The following is a 19,096-nucleotide window of genomic DNA, read 5'->3' as shown; positions in this document are numbered from 1 at the left end:
CTTTAGAGCAACTTAACAAAAGGAATTATACTATTCCTGGAAAGCCCTTTGCAATCACTTCTTTTTTTGTCTGAAAAGTCTATACAGTTGTTTATTCATAAAGCAATAATTCTCTCTTTGTCTCAGTGAAAACTTTTTTCCTGGGAGATAATAAATATCTGCTGTATTGCTTTTGAGCAGTAATAACCAACTCACACCAAGGCTGTATTTTTGAGCCCCTTGCTGGCACTAGATGTCACTGTTGAAACTGAGTATATACAGGAAAAGATACGCCCTTTGAGATGACCAATCAGATGCACTGCATTTTAAATGGAAAAAGGCAGGGGGAAAAAAAATCAGAAAATAAAACTGCTAAAGACCTCAAGAGGTCATCTTATCCATTTGGGGATGTGTAGCAGACTCACTTATGGCTGATCAGCCATTGGTCTTAGTGGTTTCATCCATTTTACAAATGGAAAATAAAATATTGTGTCATGCCCATAAAGCCAATTGCTTGGTTGTGCTCGGTTGCAGCATTTAAGTCAAAGTTTAGCCTAAAACTCCCAAGTCCTGGTCAGAGACCATGAAAATATTTTATCTTACCTGAATTTGGGAGTGTCTAAGGAAAACAATCATAAACATGGTATCTGTACCTGCTACTATAAAACTGTGAGTTCAAATAAATCTAGCTACCAGTTACAATTTTTTATTTTCCCTTCTGCAGTCAGGAATACCTAAATAAAAGCACAAAACTCACAAATAGCTGTATATCCACATATCCACATCATTTAGCATACTGCATTAGATATTTACTTTGCCTGCACTATCAGTAAAACACACTATTCCACATCATATACAGGCCCACTGCACAAACATCCACACAAGATAAAAAACCAAGATCAAAAGCACTCTATATTTGACAAAGACTTTTTGCATACTGCAATGCACCTCTCCCCATGTATTCTGTGAAGCAGCATACATGGGTAACATCAGACAAGACCATCCTTTCAGTCAGTGACTGCAGATACTGAGTTTTCTGTTTCAATGCAGAAGAAAAAAATAGTTTCAAGTTACAGATAGAAAAGGAACTATTTCCATGTTATCATCGCTTCTCTATGCTGAAGTGTAATCACCATCTTTTACAGGTTACTGTTTCTACCTTCTATTTCAAATAAGTTTCATACATTGGTGCAACTTAGGCAAGATTAATATGACTTTCCTTTTTTAATATAAATCTTTTGATTTGTTGCTGAATGGACTGTTCTCAGTATTGCTATCTAACTGCAAGGGACAATGTTGTTTATCATTTCCACTCGAAAGCAGCCATCCAGATCTAGATATTACAGTACTCTGATTTTAGAAACCATGAAATATAAATGTGTTCCTACCATAGGATTTAAATGATTGTTTACTTTACATCTGAAGTACCTTTTACATTTACTTCCTGTCTATGACACCTAGATAAAAATTCCCACTAAAACAGCTAATGCTGAAAATATCCTCTGAATAAGATACATAGGAGTTCAAAATTAGTGAAATGCTGATCATAAGAAATAAAAATGTGAGTAATTACACTTAGTTACAAAACTAATGGAGCACTTCACCCCTTTGGAAATACTGGGGCTTTTTTAAGCCAGAATGTCTTGGGACAGCTCCCTAACAAAGTCTAAATCTTGCCTGGAAGAAAAAAAAATGGAAAATCCTCTATAATATATTGAAGTATTGTTTGCAAATATTGCTTAAAAACATTTTTACATCACAAAAAATATTGTCTAAACTGTAAATCTGAAACAAACAAGCCAATGTGATAGCTTTACTCACATTAAATTTCAGTTTTCAACCATAGGTTTTTTCCCAGTTTGGAAATGAAAAGACATCCCATAACTTTTGAATTTCTTATCAGGTAAGGAAAAGTGGTTCCAGTTTTCACAGAATACTTACTTTTTTCAGCTAGATGGTTCCTTCTGCTAGCCATACTCTCCTCAAGGCACACACTCCAACAGCAAAGCTGAGTATTAAAGCACTCAGCATATTTAAACACAACAGAAGTTAATTGTTACTGAAAGCACACTGGTGTAGCCGTTGTATTTTCTGAAAAATGGCCCGGAGGAGCAGTGCTCCACTTTCCCTTTTGGATGTGCTTGGACAGGAGCCCTGCATGAAAGCAGCCACGAAAGGGAAAGCGATTCTGCACCACCACACAGCTCACCTCCACCATCCTGGGCACCCCTACACCCTGGGCATCACTGGCAGTGCCGGGCTCATCCCCTTGCCAGCTCCCTGCAGGTCTTTCCCAGCCCACCCAGCGCCCCTGGCACCAGCACACCCGCTGGGAAACCAGAGGCTGCCCCGGGCCTGGGGGTACCAGCGGTGCCTGGTGCCAGCCCGTCCCCACTCGGGGGCACAGAGGAGAGGGGCGCAGGAGCGGCTGCAACATCACCACGGAAACCAGGGCTGCCAGCTGATGGAAGCCCGCGGGACGGGGTCTTCTCCAGATGGTCTCTGTGGGACGGGGGAGACTCTGAGGGTGCTACAGACGGCAGGGAAAAGGAGGAGGACGATGATCTTCACACCGGCTGGGCACTGCCCTGCCCGCGGCAGCGCCGTCTTCTATCAGAACCAGCGGGGCCGGCAGGACTAGTGGTGGCATGCCCGCCCCCAAGCCCATCTCGTTTGCATGGTGGCGTGCTCTCAGCCCCCGCAGCCTGGGCGAACGCCGGGGTGCCGGGCAGGAGGCTGGGAGCCACGCAGAGCCCTCCGTCCCTCTGCCGAGAGCAGCGCCCGCCGCTCCGCCCGAGGCGCCACAGGAGGGCCCGTTCCCGCCGCCGCCTCGCGCGCGCTCCTTCTCCTTCCTGACGGCGCCACCCAGCGGCCGCGGCGCGTGCGGCACCTCCGGCGGCAGCGGGGCGGGAGCCCGCGGGCCGCTTTTAATTTCTTCCTCATTACTGATCTGGATTTAGCCCCAAGGCAATCGGTACGACCCGACCGGCTTCAGAATCCTGAAGGTGCCAGCAGGGTAGCCCGGGAAGCCGGTCCCTCGAAGGCTCTCAGCCTCCAGGAGTTCCCTTGCGCGGTGTCTCCAACCAAGGGAAGCGCCCTCGGTCCACAGGGAGAGCAGGGTACACGGACACACAGACAGACACACAGACAGACACACACACAGACACACAGCCCCCATCCCGGTGGGGCTCCACTTAGTCCCTGATCACACCCGATCCTCAGTCAAACATGGTCACACTAGTCCTCATTTACTGGGGGGGGTCTAGCCTTCTGCTCGCCACAGCAGAAGTGCCATAATCTCCATGATCTATCAATTTTTGCCCAAGACTCAAGTACCTTGACTAGGTACTGATTTTTTTTTCCCCCCTCCAAGGTTTAGAATCACTATTTGGAAGGCTCATGGCTCTTGGAAAAGCTGGTACATGGGTGGACGGTACAGAGGCAAAAGTGACACTTTAGCTGTGGTAAAGATCTTTTTTTAAAAGGGGCCATTCAGCAGCAATTCCAAAAAAACACTGGTCTTGGCAGCTGTCTAATTTTCCCAAGAAATCTGACCACCACCACCACCCCTCTCATCCCAACCAAATCAGTTTAGTAAGCTTTTTTCATACTTAAAACATGAAGCGTTCTGAGTAGACACACTAGTTACATGGAAAGCTGATTCTCTCAGACAAGGATTGCACTGTTGTGCAACCACAGAATTATGAATAAGAACTGTACTTTTCAAAAGTTGTTTGCTATTTGATTTAAATATTGTTTTGTCTTGCACCACTAACTAGCTATGGATTTTCTGTTGGAGTACTGGAAGAAAGGTGTGACCAAAATCAAAGTGAACTTGCTAAGAATTTCTACTCTATTGACTGAATATATTTGTGCTGTCCTCACCAAAGCTTTAACATACCTCCTTCTAGCAAAACAAATTATATCTGTCAGCAAAAACATTGGATGTGCTGGCCCAATTTTGTATTCTTTATTTTATTTTTAAATGTGATGTCTTATTTTGTCTGAACACTAATCTTTCAGTTGATTTGAAAATGTGTATAACTCCGGGTAATCTGTTTCAAGCATTGATGAGAAATGGCACAATCCATTTATAGGATGCTCAGTGTTGACATGGATACCTTTCTGCGTGCAAAGGAAAATGAAAAAAGAGAGGCAGAATATCTTCTGATAGTTTGTCTTCCCTGCATCAATTATCCAAAGTTATTAGATGCAAATATTTCTATTTTTGTTAGTGCATCTAGTGAGAAAATTATGTTGCAAAACCAGCAGCAACTGACAGAGGCCTGGTTTGATTAGCAAGAGAATTATGCTTTTGATCCCAGATGCTGTAGCTTATGCACATGGCTGGCTCAAGTGTCAGCAGCTTCTGACCTCAAAGCCGTATCCAGCAAGCCATCTGGATCAGACTCACAGCCCATTTAACATGAGCTAGGAACATTTATCAGGTCAATAAAGCTTTCAAAGTAGCAGCCATCTCAGAGTATGAAGCTTGTTATGGAGCCAGTCTCAGCACTGGAAGATGCCAGAACATGTTTGCCCCATTCCTCACGCATCATGCGAAGGGAGCTCTCCTTGGGCTGAAAGACATGTCAGACAGCACAAATAAGACTTAAGCAGGTGACTGGGATCAATGAACAGAAATATGTCTGCGCCTGATAAGGTTTATTCACTGTTCAAAATGGGGTCTGCCAGCACAGATCAGCACAGGAGACAAGCCAGATGGCAGATGTCATTGCTGAGGCATAAAAGCCCTTACAGAACAACCTTGGTTCCACCTTCATTGATATCATGCATTACCAGACAGTAGAAATTTGATCTGGGTCAGACAAGAACATGTGACAGGAGCACATGTACTTATGTCATGTTAGAAAAAAAATGATAAGGTATTTACATCAACTCCTTGCAACTTAGAAAAGATAGTCAATGCCCAGTCCACTGTAAAAGGAGAGTGACATGAGACAGTTTCTGCCCTGGAACAGAGTCCACTGACACAAAGTCATCCCTTCAAAAGGGAAAAGCCTTCCATTTGAATTGGCAGGATGAGCTTGCATGAGTTATGTTCCTGTCCCATGTGTCTGTGTTGTTTTCATCTGATATAGCCTCTTAAAATAAAGCTGCATGCTAAAATTTCAGTATCACGTGTGTCCAGAATTTTATAAAAGTCCTTATTTATCACTGGAAACTCTAGCTAGGAGGCATTGCCTTTAGGATGCATATGGAATTTATCTCATCTAACTTAAGATGTCAATGAAGTAGGCATCTGCATCAAAGCTAGGCATCAGAGCCTAACATGGTTAGCAAAAGGAATAAAAAGGAACACATGGAACAAGACTCGCCACATTTAGTTTAGAAGCCCTTTTTCACAACATGATTACTCCAGCCCTGGGAGCCACCATTCTTTACATTCATTTAAAAGAGAACAAGCTGAAATGTAGTCATCTCTATGATATTTATCTATTCAAGTGAACCCCAAAAAATTTGAAAAAATCCACCAGTCCCTTTAGCGCGCCTCTGGCTGTTTACTGCCAGGTGGCTGCTACTTTTCCATGGTTGTTGAACTTGGCCATATTTTATCCTTTAAATGGAAGTCAACCCTTCTTCTCAGAAGCTTATAATTCACCTTAAAGGATTACCAGAAATATTTTATCACCTGATCTGCTGTTTAAACATTTCTTAAAACAATCTGCTAGACAGGAAGAAACGAGAGGGAGAGATCATTCAGGGAACTCTATCAGGAGACTAAGTGGACTGTGAAATGCTCAAATATATGGTAATTGTCAACTTAATAGAGTATGTATTCTGTTCTGATTGGTAGTGGGGAGTAATTTAAACAATTAGAAAGATTCTGGTTTTTCAGTACAGTAATCCCACAATTGCATTTAAAAAATACCATGCTAAGACCTTGGAAATTGTAATTACTGAAGAAGATGCCTAATTTTTTTAACGGATCCTCAATTTATACTACTGAATAACTAGAGGCACAAAAAACTTTTTTAGGGGACTAGTGATCTGTGTTTCATCAGTCAGCCAATGCCTGCTGAAACCACTTTCAAGGTGGTCAATGATCAGGACATCGGATGTTCCAAACGTGTTCCAAGAAGGTGTGCCAAATACCCAGGCATTTAGAATTACTCAGATGGCTTTCCTAAACACTAAGCCATCACTGTAAGAAGCAGTTCCAGGATCTTTGTCCTCTTACTTGCTTGCATTTTTACAGGAGGCAGACAGACTGTGGACCTGCCTCTAAAGACGGCTGGAGACAGATGGAAGCTCTCTCTGTCCGTGTGCTGAGCTGGGCACACGCAAGCTAAACGCTGCTCAGCAGTTGTGTAGCTGTATTAGCACAGCAGTGTCAACACAGCTACACGACTTCTGGAGCACAACAGATGAGGCACAGCACTATGCAAACACAGCCAAACAGCTCCTGGATGGTGTTTGGTGTAGCCCAGTAAATATTACTTTTTTTGCCATTCCTACTAAAAGGCCACATGTTTTTTATTGACCTGACAGAAAAGGGTGTCGGGGTTTGTTTGGGCTTGTTCTGGCCTAAGCTGATAATGAGGTTGTTTTATTTAACTGGGGGAGGAAATGTTCAGCAGTTGGGTTTGCTTTGAGTTAGCTCTAGTTTATAGTGATAACAAGTAGATTTTCTGTGTGTAGATTATACTACCTGTGATCCTAGAATAAAAGACAGCTTGCAAGAATGCAAACACAGGATGTACTGGAGGTCCCAGACTGTAAACACAAATCCCAGTGGTCAGTCAGTAGTTCCTACAGGCAGGCAACCGTCTAAACCACTTTAGATATAACAAAGAGACTGCAGAATTAAATAACTGAGGACTAAAGAAAATAAAGTCCATGTAATGCAGGCTGTATTGAGAAACTAATGAAACATAAACCCAAAGTGACCCTGGGATCTCCAGCCATCAAACCCTGCTGGATAAGAACTGAGGACACTGGCTGCTGACATTCCCACCCGTCCCACTGCTGTGAGCCCCAGGACTGAGAGGGACATGGGAAGGATGGAGCAACACCAGAGAAAACAGGACAATACTCTAATTTTGAAGGTAATAAGATTCAGAGCTTAACACGGGACTTCTTTGCAACTGCCACACAACCTGAGGACAATGGCTTTTTTCCTCAAAACATATTCACCCTAAGATTCATTTAACTTCACTTTGGATATTTACTGTGTAGACATCTACATTTGATCTAGCCATTCTGGGCTCATTTTCTAGTCACTTGAGTAAAGCAGGTATTTGTCTAATTAGCTGTGTGCTGACAGGAACTGCACCCCAGAATAATTCACCTTCCTACACTGACTATAAAATGGTTCAAGGCAGCTACTTCCAAGAGAGAGAGTTACCAGGACTTCTACCTGTAAGAATATGATTCCTACTTTCTGTATTCATGCCAGTCTGCTCATCCCTGTCTTCTTCATTTACAGATTATTTCACTGAGCAATTACTCATTGGACTGAAATCCCTTAGAAACTGTGGCCCCAGGATTTAATTATAAAACAACACCGTCAGAAGTATGGATCACTCATTTGGAAGAATCTTGCATTGTACCAATAATAACAACAACAGAACTAATAAACAAAGGCCATAATTTCACAGGTATTGCTGGAAGAAATAGATAGGAACTATAGAAAAATCAATGTCTTTCCAGGAGGCAATTCAGCATCTTTCTGAATTAGGGTCTCATTAGGAAAATAATCTTTAAATTAGGGGATGAGGAAGCTCAGCTACAAGCAAAGGTTAAGGCACAGCTACATAAGTAAACCTTGGCAGCAAGTCCCATAGGAGACCAGGAGGATTTCATGTATCTCATCCCTATTTTACTCAAACCAGCACATTATTAGGGCATCATAAACGACAGGCCTACCCTGAGCTTGAGGCTTCCCAGCAGAGAGTTCTTTCCTGATCCCCCAGCAGCGTGGCTGCCTGAGAGGAACCAACCATGAGAGGCGCACGTTACCACGCCGGCCTCCGGAGGAGAGTTCAGCTCTGTGCACTTTTATAGCCCCATAAACGACAATACTAACAATTTACTAACTTCTGATAAAGACCAGCTTCTTGGGAATTGCTGATACCTCTATTTCTATGGGAAACAAATCTCCCTGGAAGCTTTGCTCTGCTGCTTTCTGAGCACATGAAAGTGCTGCTGAAATTCCTAATTGCAAATTAGACTTTTGACAGGGGAAGGCAGAGCAGACGGGTTGAAATAGCCTTAAAGTGCTTTTCTCTTCCGGATGACAGAAGAGTTCATAATCTAGACAAATTAACTGATTGGAACAAACAGCATTAAGGCAACACTGTGTGATGTTGTGGCTGGCAGCTGGTGGCCAGACACTAGAACATACTTAACCAATTAGAGCTGTCCCCTGCACCAGCCAAAATGGACATTTAGAACAACTGAGATGTGATCTGGGACATTTTGTGGTCCATATACAGCAGCTATACCAGGTGGGCCAGAAAAGTGAGATTCTCAGTGGATGAGTTAGCCAGGGCTGTAATAAACCTAAATCTGCTGGAAGTCAGTCTTTGAATATCTTAGTGGCTGAACCACTCTAGATTTAGCTGAAGCTGTCTTTTTTGGCTTTATAACACTTCAAGGAGATTTCAGAGGCATTTTGTGATTACTGATGCCTTTCCATACTTAAAAAAAAAATAGATCTTTCAAAATATTCTTTTTCTGACACTGTGATAGTTACAGAATAATTATTCTTGGTACTCATACAGTACCTTCCATTTGCTTTCATAGCAAGTTCAAAGAATTAAAAAGCTAGAGGTTAATTTTCAAATTCAGCTTCAGTGACTCAGCAGTCCTAAAAAAACAATCATTTGTTTGTGTTCTCTGCCTAGAACTTTAGGTAATTAAGTCACTTATATCTGAAAATGTCGGCTGTAGAGACGAAAGAGAGAGCTGGGAAGGGATCACAGATCCCTTAGTCATGTATCTTTGCCAAAAGACTGTGTTTCATCTTAAGCCTCAATGATATGAGTGAAACTTTTTTTTTTTCCTAATCTAGCATAGGAATGCTGGCTTGCTAACATCCTGGCAGCACAGTGTGCACAATGGAGAGTCCAGTGATCTGAGAGCAGCATTTTCTTTCCCTAATGGTTCATGTCTTGGGAAAATTATTTGCCTTGGGTTTCTACCTGTCCTCAAGGTAAAAACACAGAGTGACAATGACATTGTTAAAATTAATTTGTCTATTCACTGAGTACATTAGTTTAATTTCAGTTCTGAGACTAATGAACCTCACTTTTGATGCACAGACTCATGATTCATTCTGAATGTTTATGCTGCCTAGATAGCCCTATAGTTACCTACCCAATGTGACCCTACTATCCAAACACTTCAGAATAATTAATGAATTATTTACACTTTCAACAAAGAGCCATAAGAAAGCAGTACTCAAATGTATTCCCTTTGCAGAAAGAAATCAAATATAATGCTGAAATCCTAATTTCAATGATTCTTATTGCCTTGAACCTGGAACATTTCACATTTCCTCTTAAATCAAAAGCACTCTACCTGATTTTAGTTGTGTACATTACAGTAAGGTGACTCATGCCTTAGAAATGCCTTTCTCTTGTTTGCATCGACTATGAAAGCCTGGACAGCTCAGTGGAAGAAAAAAATATCTCTGCAGGGTAGGTGCTTGAAGTTAGGTTAAAAAAATACCAGTCAGGGAGTGGGAGAGAGGCTGTGGCACTGTGCTGCACATGCACTTGCAGACAGAAGTGAATCAAAAGTGTGAGACATCACAGGTTTCAGGAGGACTCCCAAAAGAAACTCTCCAGAGTATTCTGGCCAATTTACATATTGTACTACCTGAAATTAAGGAGGGAAAAAGGCTCTGGTAACTTCACACATCATTGAAATAAACTCCCTTAGGAGTTTGGCTTGGCTTTTCAGCAGTGTGAAATCTGTTTTCACTTTCTAAACAAAATATTACAACAAAAATAGAAGTAGAGGCAGAAAAAGGTGAGGTTCGTGAGTTCAGAGCTATGCATTTGACTCAGAAGACTGTACTCAATGGGTTTGCTAAAAATATATTTATTAAATCTATTTAGCATTTTTGTTATTTTTGAAGTGCTTATCTACAAAGCAAAATATTTCAAGACTGTTTCAAATTTACCTTTTAAGCTAACTTTAAAGGAGTAGAAAACAATACTCAAAAAATTGCTTTCCAATAATAAAACGAGTTTACTGATGTTTACCAGATGCCTGTCTATGTCTAAATTCAAGAGAATCCAATATAATCCTAGAATCTAGTACTTGTGGTCCAGAATCCCTTATCAGCACGCCTAGGGTTGTGTTATCCTTCTTGATACTCCTCAGAGTGCTCCTGTCTGTGCCACGTGAAACAACAGCAGTGGGTAATGGTGTCCTGTACAAGGCTTGGTAGTCCCTCAGTGACATCCCTGATGTGAGCCACCAGTAAGCAGCACACCTCTCTAAGGAGAGTGCCTCAGGTCTCCAGATGGGTGTTTGCACACCTCTTCTCTTTCTAGGTGAGGGGCCCAAAACAGCACACACAGTTCCAGGTGCAGCCTCACCCAGTGACCAGTACAGGGGGACGGTCACTGCCCTGCTCCTGCTGGCCATACCAGTGCTGATCCAGGCCAGGATCCCACAGGCCTTCTTGGCCACCTGGGCACTGCTGGCTCATGTTCAGCTGCTGTCACCAGCACCCCAGGCCCTTTTCAGCCTGTAGCACTGCCTGGGCTGCTGTGACCCAGGTGGACTTGGCCTTGTTGAACCTCATAAAAATGGCCTCAGTCCATCAATCCAGCTTGTCCAGATTCTTCTGCAGAGCCTTTCTGTCCTCCAGCAGATCAACACTCCTGCCCAACTTGGTGTCATCTGCAAACTGACTGAGGGTGCACCTGATTCCATTGTCCAGATCCTTGGTACACATATTAAATAGGATTGGCTCCAGTACTGAGCTAAATAATTCTATCTCATTTAGCCTCTGTTTGACAGAACAGCCATTTGACTGGACTGAGTTAGGCACTATCTTACATAATGAACATATTTGCTGTTATTATTGAAGCTACTAAGGTCCAAATAATAGCTTTACATGACTGAGAAGGAACTTTAGCCTACAATGACTCGCTGCTCCAGGTATGTAGCTGAGGACCTTCACATCCTGTCCACATCTAAATCAGGGGAAAGCAGACACTGCTTGCTCTTTCCCATCTGCCTCTGCACCGTATTCATTACTGTGATGTTTAAAATCACATGTAATATTCACTGTTATTCCCTGCATGTTGTGTAGCCTTATCCTTGTGTAGCCTATTCCTTTCCTTCTCTTCCCCTTCCTTTTCCACCTTCCCCCAAGCTTTGCTAGTCCTGACATCTCATCAGGATTTCAGCGTTGTCTTGGATAGCATGAGTTCTTACGTCATTATAGTGCAAGGATTTCATATGGCCAGAGCTTTGTACTTCCTTGATGTTTCTCGCAGGCAGCTCCTCTGAGCACTGAGTGGTCCTAGTCCTTGCAGCAGTCCTCTGACTCCCGATCCCCCCAATCCTCTCTTCTATACCACTTGTTCTTATTGGCTATGGGTATGGCCTGTTAAGATCAGGCCTGCTTCTAATCTTTAGTAATTGGCCCAGCTGCAACTCATTGGGGCATAAGATTACCTTCTATACCACCTTCATTTACCCATGCTGTATCCCCCTACATTTCACCATATGAACAACTGCCACTGCTTTGCAGAGCTGATGATGCAGCCTTCATGTAGCAGTGGCTGTTTATCCTGAGTGGGCTCAGTGCATGGCTGGGTTTAGGTTTGGGCAAGACAAAGCCTGTGAGTGCCTTAGGACTTAGTTTCACAATGTATTCCCTGCTGGATTTTTTCAGTTCTTTCATATGCAGAGGTCAATGCTTTTGTAGAGATTATCCTTTTAAATCAATATCAGCTGACTTAAACTCAGATCAGCTTACACAATGTCTGATGGTATTTGAAGCTGCAGGAGGAATGTGTGTAAGCAGGGAATTTCATGCTGAAAGTTGGCCATTAGTGTAGATCCAGGCTCTGTTAAAGCATTTTGCAGCTTCTTTAGTGTCTACATCCAACATGACAGTGGATTTACAACATGCTGTGACAGCCCCTCCAGCAGGACAGTGCCATTAATCTTCAAGCAGACTACTGAGATCAGCACTGATTTCATGTTCAGATCCCCAAATCCAGGATCCTGTGCCCAGCAGGACTGTGACAGAATAAGCTTTTTCCAGAGCCACCGGCCTTGATCTCAGCCTGGACTCCCCTACCTCATATTTAATCATAATACTTTTCACAACTCTTCTGCAGGCTGTGATGTGGTGAATGAAGAGACAGTCAAGCATTTAAGCACATGATTAACCTCAAGTGCTTGAAGGGAATTGCTGACTTCAGGAGAGCTGCTTGTATACTTGGAGTTAAAATGCACTCAGGTGCTTCACACTTCAGTTAATTATCATTAAATACCTGCAACACAGCAACGTGGAGATGACACAACCACAGGTGTACTCCAGAATACATCTCCTGGAGCAGTAAGAGAAAATCTTGGTTTTAGGTGCCTTTAGAGTACATATTTCAACATCGAGAGGATATTTGACTATTATAGAAGACCTTGATGGACTCAACATGCAAAACAGGAATATGCTTAACCTGCTTTCAAGATGTGCCTGCTTCCCACAGAATAACTGCAAAATAAATAAACTAATGAAATTAAATAGATGCTGGTAGTTAATTACAGAGTATTGAAAACTTTGTAAGGGAAGGGGCCAGTCATTAAAAAAAAAAAAATAAATAAAATAAAATAAAATAAAATAAAATAAAATAAAATAAAATAAAATAAAATAAAATAAAATAAAATAAAATAAAATTTGGGTTTGGTTTGTTTTTTTTCCTGTGGAGTATGGGCAGGAACCCATGCTGGTGCTGAGGACACTTTCGCAGGCCCCCCTGCCGTTCGCGGAGAGGGGGATGCGGAGGATGCGGGGGCTCGGGCCAGCAGCTCCCGCAGGGCAGCAGCGGCCCCTGCCGGCCTCGACTCTCGCCCTCGTTCTGGCGAAATGTTCCCAAACATTTCTTTGTCAGTAGAAGCCCCCAGGTAGGCCGGGACTGTGCCAAGGTCCGTCCCTTCCTTCCCCCAGTAATACCGCGGGGAGTGGCAGCGGTGCTTTTCTGTGCATTTGCTTCGTTTATTCTCCTTGAAAAATACCGAGAAAGAGCAAATTTGGCTGATGGTTCCCTCACCAGTCCGCTGACAACCGTGATTTCCAGGATGGGTTAAAATATGCAGGGAGAGGCAGGAAGGAGGCTGAGAGGAGATGTGAAATGGGAGACACTTTCCGTGATTTGCATTTTAGTTTCTTGTATTGATTACTGCAAGAGCCAGGGGGTGGAAAAAAAAAAGAGAAAGAAAAAAGCAGTTGGCAGGTCTCCGACTCCAAATATTTCCAAAATGATTATACATTTTATTAATCGAGGTTAAAGTAACCTCCTTTGGCCAGTCTTAATGAAAACATAGGGTGTGTGTTAACTAAAAATCACTTCAGCGTAGCGAATTGAGATACATTGGAATTCAGGGCAAGCAGTTGTCACTGTGTGGGTTCCAGGTGCCATCTACTGGGCATATCCTATGCTGGAAAGAGACAGAGTTGCTCATTGCAATGTGTTAAAGGTTTAATTTAAAAACACTCACAAAGTTCTTTGTAGACACTAAAGAGAGAAAGGTGTTTTGGCATTAAGCTCAGCATGATAGAGCACAAGCATGATTCATGTCAGGAACAGCACTCCCAAGCACCTAAAAACCATAGGTCACCTTGAAAAAGGATATATTTTACAAAAAAGCCAAATAATTACTTGGGACTATAAAAAAGATACAAACAGAAAACGTCAACACCACCCTGCCCCTCCTGCCCCCACAAGCCCAAAAGCATGAACCAAAAGAAGCCTAAAGGAAACACGAATGCATCAAAGTTTTGGGTCACAGCACAAGCCGTGCAAGGCAAGTGCACTGCAGTCAGCAGGGCTTTCTGTCCACGTCAGGTTTTGGGCTGGAGTCAGTCTGGCAGTCCTACCTAGTTTTTCTGAGTAAGCATCCTCCACAGTTGATGACTTGTAGTCTCTTTTTCAAAGACTTTGTTTCAGCACTGCACCAGAACCAGAAGGGATCAACCCCTTCAATAGAGTCCCTGCCTGTGGAGCTCACAGCCTGAATTCAAGGAAGCAGGTCCCTTTAGGACAGTGTTAGCAGAACAGGATCTTTTTGGGTCCTGGACTAATAAAACCTCAGATTATTCTGCAAATTAAGCAGTCTCTTGCAAGCTACAGTTCTGGCTTTCAGGCCCCTTTTAAGTTTCTTTGATAAGCTACAAAGCAAAGCTACCATGCAGTTTAAATTAATCTTCCATTGCATCAGATTAGGAGTACGCATATGGTAATTTCATCTATCCTTCCCCTTCTCCATCCCTCTCTCCCACACACACATCTCCCAAGGCTGTAGATATACAGACAAACAATCAGACTTGGTTTTTTTGTTGGTTTCTTTGCAGTGTTGTTTCATTTTAATAGGACCAGTGGGAATTGGCCTACTTAATGAGAAAAGCTTTGAAACTTTTTGTTTGAATAAATCTTATTCTAAACTGTGAGGAATAGGTAGAACTGGGGAAAAATTTACAAACTCTTTTAAATCTGAACAAAAAGGTTAACCAAAATGGTATACTAATGCAAGGTACTAACCATTTTATTTGTGTAAATTCAAGTGTGTGATTTCTAATATGGTTATGTGTATAATTTACAAAAAGCTGTTATTAATTTATAGTTTAAAACAGAATTATTTTGTAATATGAGACAGGGATTTCTCAATTTTGAAAATATTAATATATTCAAAATTTTGGCAAATGCTTCTATCAATCTTTAACTTCAGAGGGTAATTTCAACAAACCCATTTCTATGACATGTTTTGTACCAAAAAAAAATCACTTTTTAATAAACCAGTTTCTCAAATAGTTACTAAATGACTACAGCTTTTTAGCAACTAGTAATTTTTCATCAGATCAGAATAAAAGCAAACCCAGCAAGAAAGCAATATCCTGATACCATACTGGATAAATCCAGAAATCTATCTGTGTCCCAAAATACAATCAGTGTTACATAATCTACAATCACCAGAAAAAGATAAATCAGCACCTGTCAACTAATGAGGAAGGGTTATCATTACATTATTCCATAGTAACAGCTCTTTCTCCTTTCCTCAAAAATCACTTTTAAAACCTGCTTTAAATGCCTATTTGAAAAGACTGCTGTCATAAAATATAAATCCCCATGCTAAAAAATCTCTTAAGATTCTTTCTCTAGAGCCACATTCTAACAAGAAAGCAGTAAAACTGCATACTTTATGAAAGATAAAAATACTTTACTTTGGCAGTTAAGAAAAGGGCTTGTTCTGGGTCAGTTATTCTGTTTCTGTTGACACAGCAGAGGCAGAATAAGCAAAGATCTGCCAGATGCTTCTGAGCCACTGTCACAGGGGAGGAGAACACATTCCCAAATTTTGAAGTTCACTAGAGGTCTGGCCCCAGTCCTTGGGCCAGGTGTTTACTGCAAGCACACCTATCTATTTTGCAACTTTGCTTTCAAGTCAGGCAGCATCGTTCTCTACCCTTGACCACCCTTAATCTTAGATAAATGTACAAGGCAACCATTGCATATTCCTCCTTACCATTCTCCATGATTTCTTCTCTGTTTCCTCCTCCACTTCTTCCTTTTGCACCCTTAGGTGGTTTAGGTGCAAGCAAGTGAGCCCTGTGAGCCTTGCACCCAGAGCAGGCTGGAAGACCTGCAGCACACAGCAATCTTACCATGCTGTATTTCCATAAAATATCCATCATTCCTGCTCCCACCTCCACCATTGGTCACCACATCCTTCTGGAAGGTCCTCCACAGAATTTTGCTTAAATATATCTTTGGACTGCAACAGTGATGTCAATTTTGACTAAGCAAAATACCCTAGGGGGTCTAAAGGATGGCAGAAACTACAGCCAATTTAGAGTGCAAATCTCTCCAGCTGCAGAACACTTCTCAGCACTAATCACTTAATCATGCTCATGGTGGAGAAAGTGGTCACCCTGAGTTTGTCTGAATGCATATGTGAACAAAACTCGTTTTGCCTAATTTTTTTTTTAATAAGAACAGTAGTGGTCTCCTGTCTGTATTAAGTTTTTAGGTGCTTCTCTCAACTTCTTTTACTTTCTTCAGCTTCCCAGCTAAAATGCTGAGATAACTGCCCATGGTCCTACTTGCCTGGCATTGTCAGAGGAAGAAGGGAGTGATTTAATAACTTAAGGCTACAGATACGTTTTCAGCCAAAACAACAATCAAATTCCAAAGTTCTCTGAGATTTGATTCATGTTGTTTACAAAACTGTGGTTATGTGACCTCCACTTGTCATTGCAATCATAAATAACTGGCTGTCTCCCTCTGTTCTTTTTTTGTTTCCCATTATCCGCCTTCTGTCTCTTACTTCATCCTTAAATCATACGTTCAAAGGAACAGAAACCATCTTTTCACAATACTCAACAGTGCAGGACTATGTCTGAGCTGATAGGTTCTTCTCTAACACAAGTAATGACTACTCAGAACAGCAACAGTGAGTGGAAACTGAAACACCCCTTCTGTGCCTCCCCTGCGGGCAGCTAACATCAGGCCACTGTGGTTTGAGCTGCACAAGGTACGTGGGCAAAACAGAGACGCAGCAGTCACACAATTGCATTCTAGTGTTCTGCTTTGCACTCTTCTGTTTTCAAACAATATTAAGCAGTTTGCAAATGTGATGCTTGGAATCTAACATGCCATTTTAACCACCATTTTACCAACTTCAAGTGTGGAGTACTTATTTAAAAAGTGAATACTGTAAGAAAAGCGTCATCTCAAAATATGTTATGCTCTATTACCGAAGGAGGCACCTTATGTGAAGGTAAAAATCCCTGTCATTGCATATTATTACATCCAAATGTAAGAAATTCCAAAGTGTTTGGTATAACCAGTCACAGAAGGCTAAAGTAAATTTTTCATTGTGACCAGTTTTGCTCACAATTGGTTATATAACCAATATATTGGTAGGATAGAGAGATTTCAGACAGAAATAAGTTGTTTAAACCTTTTATTGGAATATATAAAGAATAATAATCATATTTTTTTAATAAGTCAAATTACACAAAAGTCAAGAGGGGGAGTGGGATGCAAAAGCCTTATAATACATGAAAATTACAGTCAGCACTAGTTTTAAAATTAAGCTACTGGCAAACATTCACATGTAATAAAAGCAACTTTACCAACACTCCCCACCAAGAACTTTCTTTCCCTCCCCCAGTATCCCCATGTCCTTAAAAAGTAGCCACAACAATTCCTAAGCATGTTGTACAGCTAAACTATAAGACACCAGTTAATGAACTATATAGCCCTAGATCTGAATGGGAAAGTATGTCACATATGCTTAGATAACATCAGAAATAAAAAAGTCATGGGAAAGGAACTGAGAAACTACATTAGCCTAAGAAATCTAAGATAAAAATCTAGCCCAGACCTCTAAGGGCACAGGTCTTTGAGGTCTTTCACATGACCAAATTATTTCATCATTCGCAGCATTCAGGGGCAATTCAGTCTGGGACTGCTTACTTAGTAAATGACTTGCTTTCTTTCTTTCAGGCCATTTCACCTTGCTGAAAATGCTGCTATTCTGGACTAAATACTCCTTGAATGTGTGGGGAAAGGTGGTAGAGGTTTGAATATTTCTGATCTATATAATCTCAAAGGAAGTGGATGACCTCAGCAGCTGAGATCCTCTGCTCTGCCTACTTGTCTGTGGTTTTGATAATTTCTAGGCAGAATTTCAAGACAGGAGGTTTGTGTAACACTCTTTCATTTGGCTTACCAGAGACCACATCCCAACCTCAGCCCCATGTAAGCTGGGCGTGTGTGAACTCAAAGGCTATTTCTGGAGAACAAGCACAGAGTAGAGGGGATGGTAAACTTTATTTAAAGAGTTAGGATGAGGAAAAACCCCACTGCAACATCTGGTGTCTGCAAAGACATAGCTATGCTAAGGACATTAGATGAACATAGCTTGTTAAGAAAACAAGTAGTTATTGTACTTACAAAGAACTTGCTCTTAGGAACAGGTTTAATTACTTACCAGGTACCAGCATTTGTGTCTTTCTTGTCTACCATTTGCTTTTGGATACTTTTGATACATAATACTTGTTGTTAATACCGTTATTTTGTATATATACCCCCAATTATGCTGAAAGAGTCACAGATTTTAACAATGAAAAATAAGCCCTCTAAATTCAGTATTGCTGTGTAACAGGCCAGTGGTGAGCAGATACAAAAGAGTATCTGGGAAGGCTGGGAGAATATTGAACCAGAGCAGATGTGCAAATTTCACAATAATAAGAAAAAATAAAGAATTTCAGAGATGAATATGTAAAGTGAAAATCCATCTTCTATTTTAGTTATTTTAACAATGAAAGAACTCTCCATGTGATCTACATTTTTCATATGGTTGAAACATGTAAATCTACAATTAAAATTACATTTTAAAATATATATCTATTTTGAAGAACACCCATGGAAACCTGCTTTCTCTTTTTCTCTTGTATACCTTTTCACACATGTTTTTTCCTGTGTTAATCTTTCTGAAGATCTTTCTGTCTGAATCTGTGTGGCTGAAGTCAGCTGAACTTCTGTTGTTGGCTCCGCAGGAGCAGGTTAAGACTCTAAAATCTCTCTGTCTGCAATTGTCCTGATACCTGTACCTCTTCTTTTTGCCAATGATCTGAATAGAAAAAATACCTACACATGAAAGGTGCTTTACTCAAACAGTAAGTCTGAGAGAACCACCATCAGCCCTGGGACAAAATAGTCCTTTATTTTGACTTTGCTGTTACGCAAATAATTTAACAGATTTCTAACCTTTAGAGATACAATATGTAAACTGCACCTCCTTACAAGCAGGGTTACGTCACCTTCATTCCCTCAATTAAGTTAGAAATATACACAGTAAGAAATGTAGGGATGTCAGTTTGTTTGTGTATATTTTGGTA

Source organism: Serinus canaria, chromosome 1 (assembly GCF_022539315.1).
Source record: "Serinus canaria isolate serCan28SL12 chromosome 1, serCan2020, whole genome shotgun sequence".
NCBI lineage: Eukaryota > Metazoa > Chordata > Aves > Passeriformes > Fringillidae > Serinus > Serinus canaria.
The sequence above is the reverse complement of the archived record's forward strand: the minus strand, read 5'-3'. Positions refer to the sequence as shown.